The following is a 12144-nucleotide window of genomic DNA, read 5'->3' on the forward strand; positions in this document are numbered from 1 at the left end:
ATTCTCTAATACGCATTTCTATTTCAAACGGAATGTGGGTGCAGGTTTAACCGTGTCAGTGGTCAAAAAAGTAAGATGAAAGAAGAAAGTGAATTAAATAAATTGAAGAAAAGTGATTCATAATGAGGAGGGGACAACAACAAATACTGTAGGGGGCATTTCACAATAAATGAACCTGTTCTGAAAATACAATGATATCAGATCTTAGAGGAATGGAACAAAACCTGTATCCCATTATGCTTTCCTCCCCACCTATGGTTTTCCTTAAATCCCTGCCTTCCTCCTACACATTAAAAAAGTGAGATCTTTTTAAAAATAACCACAGTACCACTGTGATTCTTGTTTTACATACATTTCCAGGCTATTTACAGTGCATGAAATAGGACATTTAACGGCCTCCTATATGGGTGGCCAGTTCCTCCCGTGAATTTAATCCATTCACTGCTTTAGTATTCAATTCAATAATGTACCTATACTCAGCTACCAATGTCCATTATAACCACGTTTCCACCCTTATCCGATGGTTTTATGATAATTGTTTGATCTGATGATAAATTGATGAGGGCGGTTCTTTGTGTTTTAGTTAGATTATCTTGACAAGGTTTGGATGGGACATTGAACAATATAATCAGGAAGCCTTAAGGCAATTAAGCGATGTGACCTGCTACGAGGAGATTGGATGGGTAACATACAAAGACTCTATAAAAAAGTATCATGATCTATTAATGAACTGGCGATTGGAAGGCATGTTGGACAAAGACAAGTATGCATTTTTAAAGACAGATAATCCAAGGCTGCCATGTTTTTATCTCCTGGCCAAGGTGCATAAACATCCCACTAGACCACCAGGAAGACCTATTGTATCTTCCAATGGTGGCCTTCTGGAAAATACATCGATCTTTCTTGATTTATTTTTGGCACCTTTTGTAGTGATAGTGAAACTGCGATCTTACTGCAAAGACAGTGGGGACTTCTTACGACGAATTCATGACATCAAATGGGAGAACAGCTACCACATGAGATCCTTAGACGTGTGTTCCCTATATACATGTATCAATCAACAACAAGGGGTGGAAGCATGCATGTATTTTTTTTCGAAACCGTCATTTCTCGCTATGGGAACATACTCAAATGTTGAAGGCCATGATGTTATAATGTTTGGAAGAGAACATCTTCATATTTGAGAAAACGTTGTACCAACAACGCTCAGGGACTGCGATGGGCACCTATTTTGCCCCCGGCCTGGCAAATCTTTTTCTGGGCTGGTGGGAGGAACAGGGTGGAAACCAATGACAGGTTTACCGAGCATATCCCTATCTGGATTAGGTATATTGACGACCTGTTCCTGATATGGGAAGGGCCGGTGGACCTTGCACAGGAGTTCATCACTGAGTTAGGCAGGAACAGCCTTAACCTACATTTCACTCATTCCATTAGCTCCTCTTATTGTACATTTCTGGATGTAGCTATACATATAGAGAATGGGAAAATGGTCACTAATCTTTTTCGTAAGGAAACCGCAGGGAAAACCCTGCTCCATGCTGCTAGTAATCATCCTACTCCCCTTAAAAATAGTATTCCCTATTGGGAGTTTCTCCGGACCGAGAGAAATTGTAGCACAGAGCAGGGTTATGTGAGGGAACAAAACGTGATGAGAAACAGGTTCCGCCTATGGGGCTATAATGAGAATATGATTTCTACGGCCACATCCAAAGTCAGCAACATACCTCGCCATGAGTCACTTTTTGGTAAGAAAAAGAAAGACAATCATGGAACTTTGATTCCGAGATTGATCACCACGTATAATACCAAATCCAACACTTTACGGCACATCATGAAACGACACTGGAATCTACTAATCACAGATCCAGTAATAGGCACTGTGATTGGTAAAGCTCCACCTTTAACATACAGGAAATCAAGGTCCCTAAGGGACCAATTAATGCACAGCTATAACACCCCTGTTGAAAACACCACTTGGTTAGGTGGCATTGTCGGTTTCAAAAGATGCAACTCTTGCAAGGCCTGTAGACACAGTCCAAGCAGAGACAGCTACAAGGCGGAGAGTGGCAGTCTCCAAAAATCAAGAAAATCAAAAAGATTAAGAAATTTATCACCTATACTAGTGATTTCATGGTGTACATTCTAGAGTGCCCTTGTGGCTTTCGCTACATAGGAAGTACTACATTTCTCCTTACAACCCGGATTCTACAACATATGCAAGCCATAAATAACAAGGATTGGAATTACACTGTGGCACGACACTTTGAGATGCAACATCAAAGTGACAGTAAACTACTCACATTCTGGGGTATTGACAGGATTCATCCTCATCTCAGGGGAGGTGATCGTGAGAAAGCGCTAAGGGTAGCTGAGTCTAGGTACATTATTGAACTGAATACTAACGCACCGAATGGATTAAATTCAGGGGAGGAACTGGCCACCCATATAGGAGGCAGTTAAATGTCCTATTTCATGCACTGTAAATAGACTGGAAATGTATGTAAAACAATAATCACAGTGGTACTGTGGTTCTTTTTAGAAAGATTTCAAATTTTTAATGTATAGGAGGAGAGCAGGGATTCGAGGCAAACCATAGGTGGGGAGGAAAGCATAATGGGATACAGGTTTTGTTCCATTCCGCTAAGATCTGATATCATTATATTTTCAGAACAGCTCCATTTATTGTGATATGCCCCGTACAGTATTTTATTTGTTGTTGTCCCCTCCTCATTATGAATCACTTACCTTCAATTTATTGAATTCACTTTCTTCTTTCACCTTACTTTTTTGACCACAGACACGGTTATACCTGCACCCACATTCCGTTTCAAATAGAAATGCGTATTAGAGAATATAGTGAATATTTCTGAATATTTCTGGGATAAATGTGCGAAGAGGGTACATTACCCCACTGAAAAAGGTTTTGCTGATCATACCCTGTGTGCATCTAGATAAGTCGATGGAGAGATTACGATATTTTGAAATGGATTTATCTGCTTCCTTGTTCTTCCCAGGCACACCTATGAGTTGAATTTAGGGTACATTACCCATTGACAGTGATCTTTTCTTTTAAAATGTTTTGGATTCATTTGGGTACATTACCCAGAGAGTTTCACATAATCATATTGAAACGGTACAACTTTATTGAATTGTTTCACTGCAGACAACACACGCGCATTGTGGAAGTGTTATCATATGGGAATCAGGGGCGGACGCATAAAAGCCACCACGAATAGAAGGGGAGGTGTTGATGGTAATTCCGCTATGAGCAGCAGATAGGGCAATAATCATATACTTTTTGATTCTGTAACTAGACATGTCATTGACTCTGTGCAATACATGGGGAATAGGGTTGAACATCGAATCTCGAGTAATGCAGGATGTAATTTTTTAATTATCGCACTATTTCCTTTAGTGACAATTATGTTTAGATTATTTATTCGAAATGAATTAAGAAGACATACTAGATTTATTTGAAACTTTATTGTTATATATGAATTTGATTGTTTACAAAGGATGTGAAAACGGAGTATGTTTTCTGTTTCTATACATTTGACCTTTATTTCTAAGGAAAGTTGGGCGCAGGTCACCAAACTTGAAAAAGGCATTGCCGAAACGCGTTGCTGTGGGCACAATAAAGTATAATTGTGCTATCCTCTAGTGTGTCATTTTGCGTTATCTTCGGAGTTCCGGGGGTGGCAAATCTGTGAAAAAAAAAAAAATATATATATATATATATATATATATATATATATATATATATATATACTCGATGGAAACCAGTCAGCTATCCTGCATGATAGAGTTCATAATGTTGATTCCTTCTGATAGGGTAATTTAAACTATGCAATATTTTCTCCTCATCAAATAGCTTCATATGTAGAAGGACAATGCTTTATGACCACAATGAGCTCTGACTAGACTTCCATACAAAAACAAGCATTTGCAATGCAAAAGGTCCCACATTTGCGAAAGTTGTATCTATTGGGTTAGTAAATGACAATGTCTTTTACCTATGTGTTTTGGTTTGGAGTGTAGTGGATGTTTGTGGTGTGGAGTGAATTATGTGGGTTGTATTGGAATTGATAGTTGTGGAATTTTGTGGGGGTGGAAGTTTGTGGTGTGAAGTACATTTGTCTATTGGAATTATGTTGAATGTAAAATAGGGGTGAGACCTGCACAGAATAGATAGAAAGGAAGACAGAGTGGGATAGGTAGTTTATGCAGGAAGTGGATTTTAAACTGTGACTTTCAGATGCCACAAAATCTTTACTACAAGCACATATGCTGCTGAGCCACTGTGACAACTTGAAGAAGGTTACATGGTTTTTTTTCGGGAGTGGCTAGAAGTTGCACAAACACAGTGTATTTAATCTATAAATACATTTAATTCACTATTATCTTCTGGGATACAACTGTGCTGTTAGAATGCACAATTACCAACTTATTGGCTCCTGCTCATGACTCTCTTGATTTCCAGTGAGGTCCTGTGTTAAAACTAATTTGTAATTATAAGACATTGATTATATGTAGTACGCTCCAACCATTTTGAAATGCTTTAAATAACAAGTATTATCCTTACCCAATGCAATAGTGCTACTATTACACAGTTTAATGGTACGGAATTTACTGATCTTAGGAGGATGGAATGCAGTCGACCATAATCAGATTTGACCGATTGACCTTCCAATCACTGCATTTGTCAATGGTGACAGTTCAACTCGCAAAACCATCCTTCCATCTTACAATGTTTATAGCACATGTTTGGAATACACCCATATTTCTGCTGTAATCCCTCTGTTGATGAAGTGAATGTAAGCTTTGCCTTGGATATGCTTCTGGCACCATAGGAAGCTCCTAAAAACAGACTTGCAGATGCTAAGGTTCTGCCTGTCAGGTAAACATGCCTTTCCTCCATATGACAAAGGCCCTCTCCAGAACTGTCTGCACCACGCCCGCATACCAGTGCAGTGGGAAGCCTATTGAGTAGTAAAAGTTATTCTTTAAATATTTTAAAACATATTAGATCAAATCCAGAGACCTTTCTTTATGTCAATTCTCATACAACTAGCAAATGCCAGTATTCCCTTGTTTGTAGGCTCATATAGGCAGCTGTCAATAGAAATGCTGGGAAACACATGCCTAGTAAAACAAAAAGGCAACTGGTGCTCATGTGAAGAGCTTTAATACCTTCGTGTCGAGTTTGCGCTTTATAAAATTCCAAAACACACAAATAAAACAGTCTTGTATAATACCATATAAATAGCACAAGAGTAGCGAACACATGGCCACATGCATCAAGCTGTTTTGCATTCGCAAACGGTGCGAATCGCAAAATTCGGCCGTTTGCGAATGCAAAAACCTTTTTTGGGATGCATCATTTTTTTTTCCCCCGCAATTTCCGAAATTGCTATTTTTTGCGATTTCTCAAATTGCGATAGCATTTAGGAAATCACAAATTTTGCGATTTCTTAAATGCTATGCATGATTTTTTTTAATTTGCGAATTCGCAATTAGGAAGGGGAAAATTACCATGAAGTAAACCTTCATGGTAATTTGCGAAAAGTTTCAAAAATGCACAAAAGTGCATTTTTTAAATGTATATTTCACACACACACATGTCCATGGACATGTTTGTGAGTAAAATGTACTTACGTGACATTTCAGGGGTGCAGGGGGGGTCCTTTGGACCCCCCCTGCACCCTTGAAATTGCATTCTCATTTTGCGATTCCTTAATTGCGAATTCGCAAAATGAGAATGCCTTCCCATTGATTCCTATGGGCCTCTAGGCCCATAGGAATCAATGTAATGCGATTCCTTAATTGCGATTCACAATTAAGGAATCGCAAATAAGGAAAATTAAGAAATCGCAAAAACTTTTGTGATTTCTTGATGCATAGGAATTTGCGATTCCTAAATTGCGATTTCTTAATTTTCACAATTTAGGAATCGTAAATTCCTACAATGATGCATGTGGCTGACAATTTCTAAATTGGGTATGTTTATGTTGCAACCTTGTGTTAGGTATATAAATTAACTGAAATGTTTTCATGCTATAGGAAAGTTCTTTCAGGAGCAGAGATGTTTTCTACTCAGTGGGGGGGCCTGAAAGCGGAGAGGAGACGAGCTAAGAGGCTGGGGGAATAAAACATCATGAAATACATTTAAAAAGTAAAACGTTGAGCGCGCGACGCGGCGGACAAGATGGCTGTCCCTCCCTGAGCTCCGCGATTTCGGCGGCGCTGCATTTATGGAGGTCTCGCTTTTAGACAGCGTTTCAGTTCAGAAACGGCGGAATTCGATGCCGGAACTGCCCCCCAACATATGGGTATGTTCCTGAATGCGAAAATGCATCCTTGGTGTCCGAATTCAGCATAAATGTCGGCGCCTCGGTTCCGGCCGCCATTTTGTTTTTTTTTTCTTTCCGTTTTTCCTCACATATACTTCCACTGCCTTTTCAGCCGCCTATGACTTTTTAATGAACTTTACTTTACTGTTCCAGGAGGCTTTTGACTTTCTCTGAGGCGTCTTGTGGTATTCTGGCACTATTTTTGGCGTTTGCTCCTGCCCTTGTATTAACATTGTGCTTGCCTGCCTGGTGCTTCACTACTTCAGCTCTGTACACTATTCTCTGCCACGAAGATACATTGTTCTTTATTGGGGGTGTTCCTGTCTCCATTTCTGCAGTTCGCCTTACTTTCATTCACCCCCACTGCCTGGTAGGCTGCTTCGCTCTTTACCCCACGCTGCTTTTCCGCCTCAGTCACCATGCAGCAGGCACACAGCACTAAAGCCTCCACCGCAGCTTCTTCGACGCGCAAGGATCCTACAACAACAGGCAAGTGTCTTAAGACGGATCCCCCGTCCCCTTCTAAATCTCAGTCTCCAGTTACCCTTGAGGACCTCATGGATGAGCTTCGTCTAATTCGTCCCTTTATTGCGGATACTACTACTACTCTGCAGAGGTTAGACGACAAATGGTCCAGCCTAGATCAAAGGGTCACCAATGTTGAACAAACAATCAGCGACGCTCAGGATGTTGTCGCTAAGGTGGATATCCTCACCAAAGAAGTTCAAGTCCTCAAGAAAACGACCGAGGATTTGGAAAACAGGAATAGACGCAATAACCTGCGTATTTACGGCGCTCCGGAGAATTCAGAGGGGTCCGACATCATCCTCTTTTTGAAGTCACAAGTCCTACCAATAGTCGGCTTGCCTAAACATGTTGACCTGAATATTCAAAGGGCACATCGTCTTGGACCCAAAAATTCCTCTTCTTCTTCAAAACCTAGAGGCATTATTGCTTATTTTCTTCTTTATTCTGACCTCATGTCTGTTTTGCATTCAGCCAAGCAACACAAGCAATTACTTTGGTCAGGACATAAACTTTTTTTCTCTCAGGATGTCTCCAAACAGACTGCGACGCGTCGAAAGGAATTTCTGGATATGCGGCCTACACTACGCTCCATGAATGCTAGATACGGACTTATTCATCCCTGTTTCTTCAAGGTCACAGACAAAGAAAGGTCTTATAGCTTCGAGGACCCGGCAGATCTCCGCAGATTCATCCACTCTCGCAGAGAAGACTCCATGGAACAAGGCGACCCTTGATTTCTTCATGTCTTCCTCTCTGTGCTTTGCCTATCGTTCATACTTGTGTTGTTTTTTTTGTGTGTTTTATTTCGTATGATCTAATTGGTTTCTTGTCTTCCGTTGTCTTCTAGGTTCGACGTCTTATGTTCTGGTTGTATGCCCCCCCATCGTACTGTCCTGTCTTCGTCTTCAATATTCCAATTCGCTGTTGTTCTTGCCTAACTGTTCGGTAAGTCTTCTCCATTTGTTTATATTGTCGTGCTCGGTCTTGGGTTCTATTTCCTTTATTCCTTGTTCTTATTCTTGTCTTTCTCTTTCATGTTCCTCGGACCGGGCTCTTTGACATTTTCCCTTCTGTGCGGTCGTCTTTCCCTGCTGCTCCCGCTCTCACTTTATTGTCTCTTTTCTCCGTTAATTGTTCTGTATGGCTGGAACCTTTTTGGTTTCCCTTGCCATCCTTCTTCTTAATGTCTTTTTTTGGGTAGCGTTTTGCGCCCACTTCCTTTTTCCTTATTATCCTCTCCTTTCCTTTCCTTTCCTTTTTGGTTTCCTTCTCCATTTTGGTCTCTCTCAGCATCCTTTACTTCACTCATCTTTCCTCTATTATTCTTCTTTCCTCTTCTCAGACGCAATGGTGTTTTTTTTCTACTCTACCTACCTCAATCTCCCTCTTTTTTCCTCTTCCTTTTGGCACCACCTTATTACTCACTTCTTCTCTTTCTCCTCCATTTATATTTCTTCACTTCTCCTTATTTCACCTCCCTACGATGGCTTCCCTCCTCTTTCTTTTGCTCTTTGTACTTGGGGTTCTTTACTACCTCCACTGTTCCTCTTTTTACTTTATCTGGCTTGTTTTTACCTCTCCTTGCCACTCTTTCTATATATCTTCCCTTTTTACCTGTCTTACTCTCTCTTTTTACTTTTCCCTTAATCGCCTCATATGAAAGGTTTCCGACTCATTTCTTGGAATGTTAAGGGTCTTCGTAACCCTATCAAGAAACAATGTGTTTTATCTCATCTTGCTCGTTTAAAATGTCAAATTGCCTTTTTACAAGAAACACACCTTTCTAATCAAGAGTTATCGATGTTACGCAGACAATGGGTTGGGGATGTTTTTTGCTCTCCTGCTATTAATCACAAAAATGGTGTTGTTATTTTATTTCATAAAGCGTTGTCTGTTCAAATTTTAAATGAAACTATTGACTCTAATGGCAGGTGGCTGTTCCTTGACTGCATTGTTAATGATGTTCATCTCTCTCTCTGTAATGTCTATGGTCCGAATGGCATTGATTCTTCCTTTTGGAATGATTTCTCCTCCCTCCTCTCTTCTAATGCAAATGATGATTTTATTGTTGGGGGAGATTGTAACCAATTGATGGACCCTTTTTTGGACCGCAAATCTCAAGCTCGCTACATTCCCAACAAAATGCAAAAGTCCTTCTACAAAGCCATCTCCTCCAGAGGCCTCATAGACTCATGGAGGTTGTCCCACCCTGGCTCTCTAGAATTTTCCTTTTTTTCTCCTGTGCATAATTCCCTCTCCCGTATTGATTATATTTTTCTCTCCCACCATGCTTTCCAATTCATGACCAACTCAGAAATAGGCTCTATCCTCATCTCAGATCATGCTCCAGTTATTTTAGATATGGACTACCCCTCTCCCACGCCTCAGACCCGCAGATGGGGCTTTAACAACTCCCTTTTACTTGACCCTGCTTTCATTGAACACTTTACTCATTTCATGGATGATTTTTTCACTACTAACTTACCATCCACCTCTGACTTTCATTTTCTTTGGGATGCTTTCAAGGCCACTGCTCGGGGTTGTATTATTGACTTTGTTTCACGTAAAAAAAGAAAGCGCTATCCCAAGCTTCCTCCTATTTAAAACGCATTAAAGAACTAGAGCATCTTTACTATACTTCTAACTCTCCTGACTCCCTTTCCTCTCTCATTTCCGCTAAACTGCAATTTAATAAACATTCTTGGGAATCGGCCTCCAATCACCTTCTTCAATTTAATGCAAAGGTATATGGTGGTCGCAATAAAGCTGGTAGGGCTCTGGCAAATTATCTCAAAATTAAAAAACAGAAATCGAAAATAGTCTCGGTTAAAGATTCACAAGGCTTGCTCCAGTCTTCTGATGCTAACATTCTGGATTGCTTTGTTCAATTTTATTCCTCTCTTTATACTCCTGAGTCTTCCCCCTCTGCAGAGCAATTAGACTCTTTCTTTACCTCTGTCCCCAAATCTCCCAATCCTTTGTTGGATCTCTCTTCTCTCGATGCCCCGATTTCAGAAAAGGAAATTCTTGCTGCTCTCTCTCTTCTCCCCAAAGATAAGACACCTGGCCCCGATGGCTTTACTGTTCGCTTCTTTCTCCACTTTAAATCTATCTTGATTCCTCATTTTCTTCAGTTAATTAATCACTTTCTCTCCTCTGGTGAATCTAAAGGTTCTTTTTCGCAGGCTATGCTAGTTCTTCTCCCCAAGAAAGATAAAGACCCTTCCCTATGTAAAAATTATCGACCCATCTCCCTCATTAATACTGATTGTAAATTGTATGCGAAAATTCTGGCCTTGCAAATTAATTCTATTGTCCCCAATTTGGTTAACATTCATCAATCCGGCTTTGTTAAGGGAAGATCCATTACAGACAATTCTAGAACATTTTTGAATATTATTCATCTTTCTGCTAAAATGGCTGACCCCTTGGCTGCCATTACTCTAGACGCCGAGAAGGCATTTGACCGTGTCAACTGGGATTTTATGTTTGGTGCCCTTCGTTGGCACGGTTTCAGTCCCACTTTTCTTAAATTTGTTAAGTTGCTTTATTCTGCTCCTTCTACTTCTATATGGATTAATGGTATGCAATCTGACTTTTTCCCCTTCATAGAGGAACCAGACAAGGCTGTCCACTTTCCCCCCTTCTCTTTGTTTTGGCACTCGAACCTTTCCTTGAGAAAATTAGACAATCCTCTTCCTATTCAGGCTTTCTTTATAAAGATGTTGAGATTAAGTTTACTGCTTATGCAGACGATATTTTGCTTTACATTTCCAACCCTGTTGTTGCCCTTCCCGCTTTCTTTTCTTTATTACATGATTATTCCTCTGTTTCTGGATACAAATTAAATATTGATAAAACTGAAGTCCTTTCCCTCAATAAATGTTGTCTTCCTCACATGTTTCAGGGTTCTGGTTTCCAATGGAACTCTGGTTCTATCAAATGTCTTGGCGTTTTATATGCTAACACTATTAGAGAAACTATCAAAATTAATCACTCCGATATCCTTAAAAAGCTCTCTTCTCTTATAGAACGTTGGTCCCCTCTTTTTCTTTCCTGGTGGGGTCGTCTCTCTACTATTAAAATGATGCTCCTTCCTATTGTGAACTTCTGTCTCTCCATGCTTCCTATCTCTCTACCCCATTTCTTTTTTAAGTCTATCAATAGTCTCTTTTCCAAATTCCTGTGGAATAAGCATAAGGCCAGAGTCTCTCTCCTCCATCTTCAACAACCCAAACATCTTGGTGGTGTTAACTTCCCCAACATCTCACGCTTTCATTCTGCTTTTACTCTCAAGCAAATTTGGCCTTTTCTTCTTGAAACCTCGTCTCCTCCTATTACGGCTTGGAGCTCTCTGGAATTGGCTCAACTTCACCCCTTCTCCTTCCTCATTGCCTCCAATCTCACTCAACCATCTCCTAAGCTACTTTCTCCTATTTTTAAACACTCCAAAGCTTTAACACTTGCCCTTTTTTGTTCATTCTCTGTACCATCTATTCTTCATATGAATACCCCACTTTGGTATAATAAGTCTCTTAAATTACGCAATCGTGCGCTCTTTTGGAAGGAAGGGATTGACAAAGGAATTCTCACTTACCAACATCTTCTTTCTAACAATTCCTTATTAACCTTTCCAGCACATCGCGATTCCTTCGGTATCTCTAACAAATTCTGTACTCGCTTTCATGAACTTCTGCCCAAACTATCCACTATTATCCTACACAATATCCCTTCGTCCTCTTCACCTCCCCTCCTTGCCTCTCCACCTAACTTTCAGGTTCCTCTTAAGGCCTCTGCTATTTACAAATTACTCTCTCCTTCACTTACTGATACGCCTAAAACTAATCTTGAACTTATCTGGGAATCGGACCTCAATCAAACTTTCCCCTCACTTATTTGGTCCAAACTTCATTCCACCTCTCGTTCTGCTAGTACTACACAAACCCTTTATTTTTTCTACAATAGATTATTCTATACTCCCTGTGATTTGTTTAAATTTAAATTGTTAGACACAAAGAAGTGTTGGTCCTGTTTATGCACTCCTGGTGACTTTGTTCACATGTTTTTTCTCTGTCCCAAGGTCCAACGCATGTGGTCCCATATTTGGTCTACACTTAATAAGATTTTATCTACTAATGTTCCCTTTTTTATTTCTTCTGTATTCCTGGGTGGTTTGGCCCCAGTTTGGGATGTCCCACTCCATTCTCCTAAGTTTATTGATCTTTGCATTGCTATCGCTTTTCAAATTATAACAACTAATTGG

The sequence above is a fragment of the Lissotriton helveticus genome, chromosome 12 (genome assembly GCF_964261635.1).
Source record: "Lissotriton helveticus chromosome 12, aLisHel1.1, whole genome shotgun sequence".
In the NCBI taxonomy this organism is placed as follows: domain Eukaryota; kingdom Metazoa; phylum Chordata; class Amphibia; order Caudata; family Salamandridae; genus Lissotriton; species Lissotriton helveticus.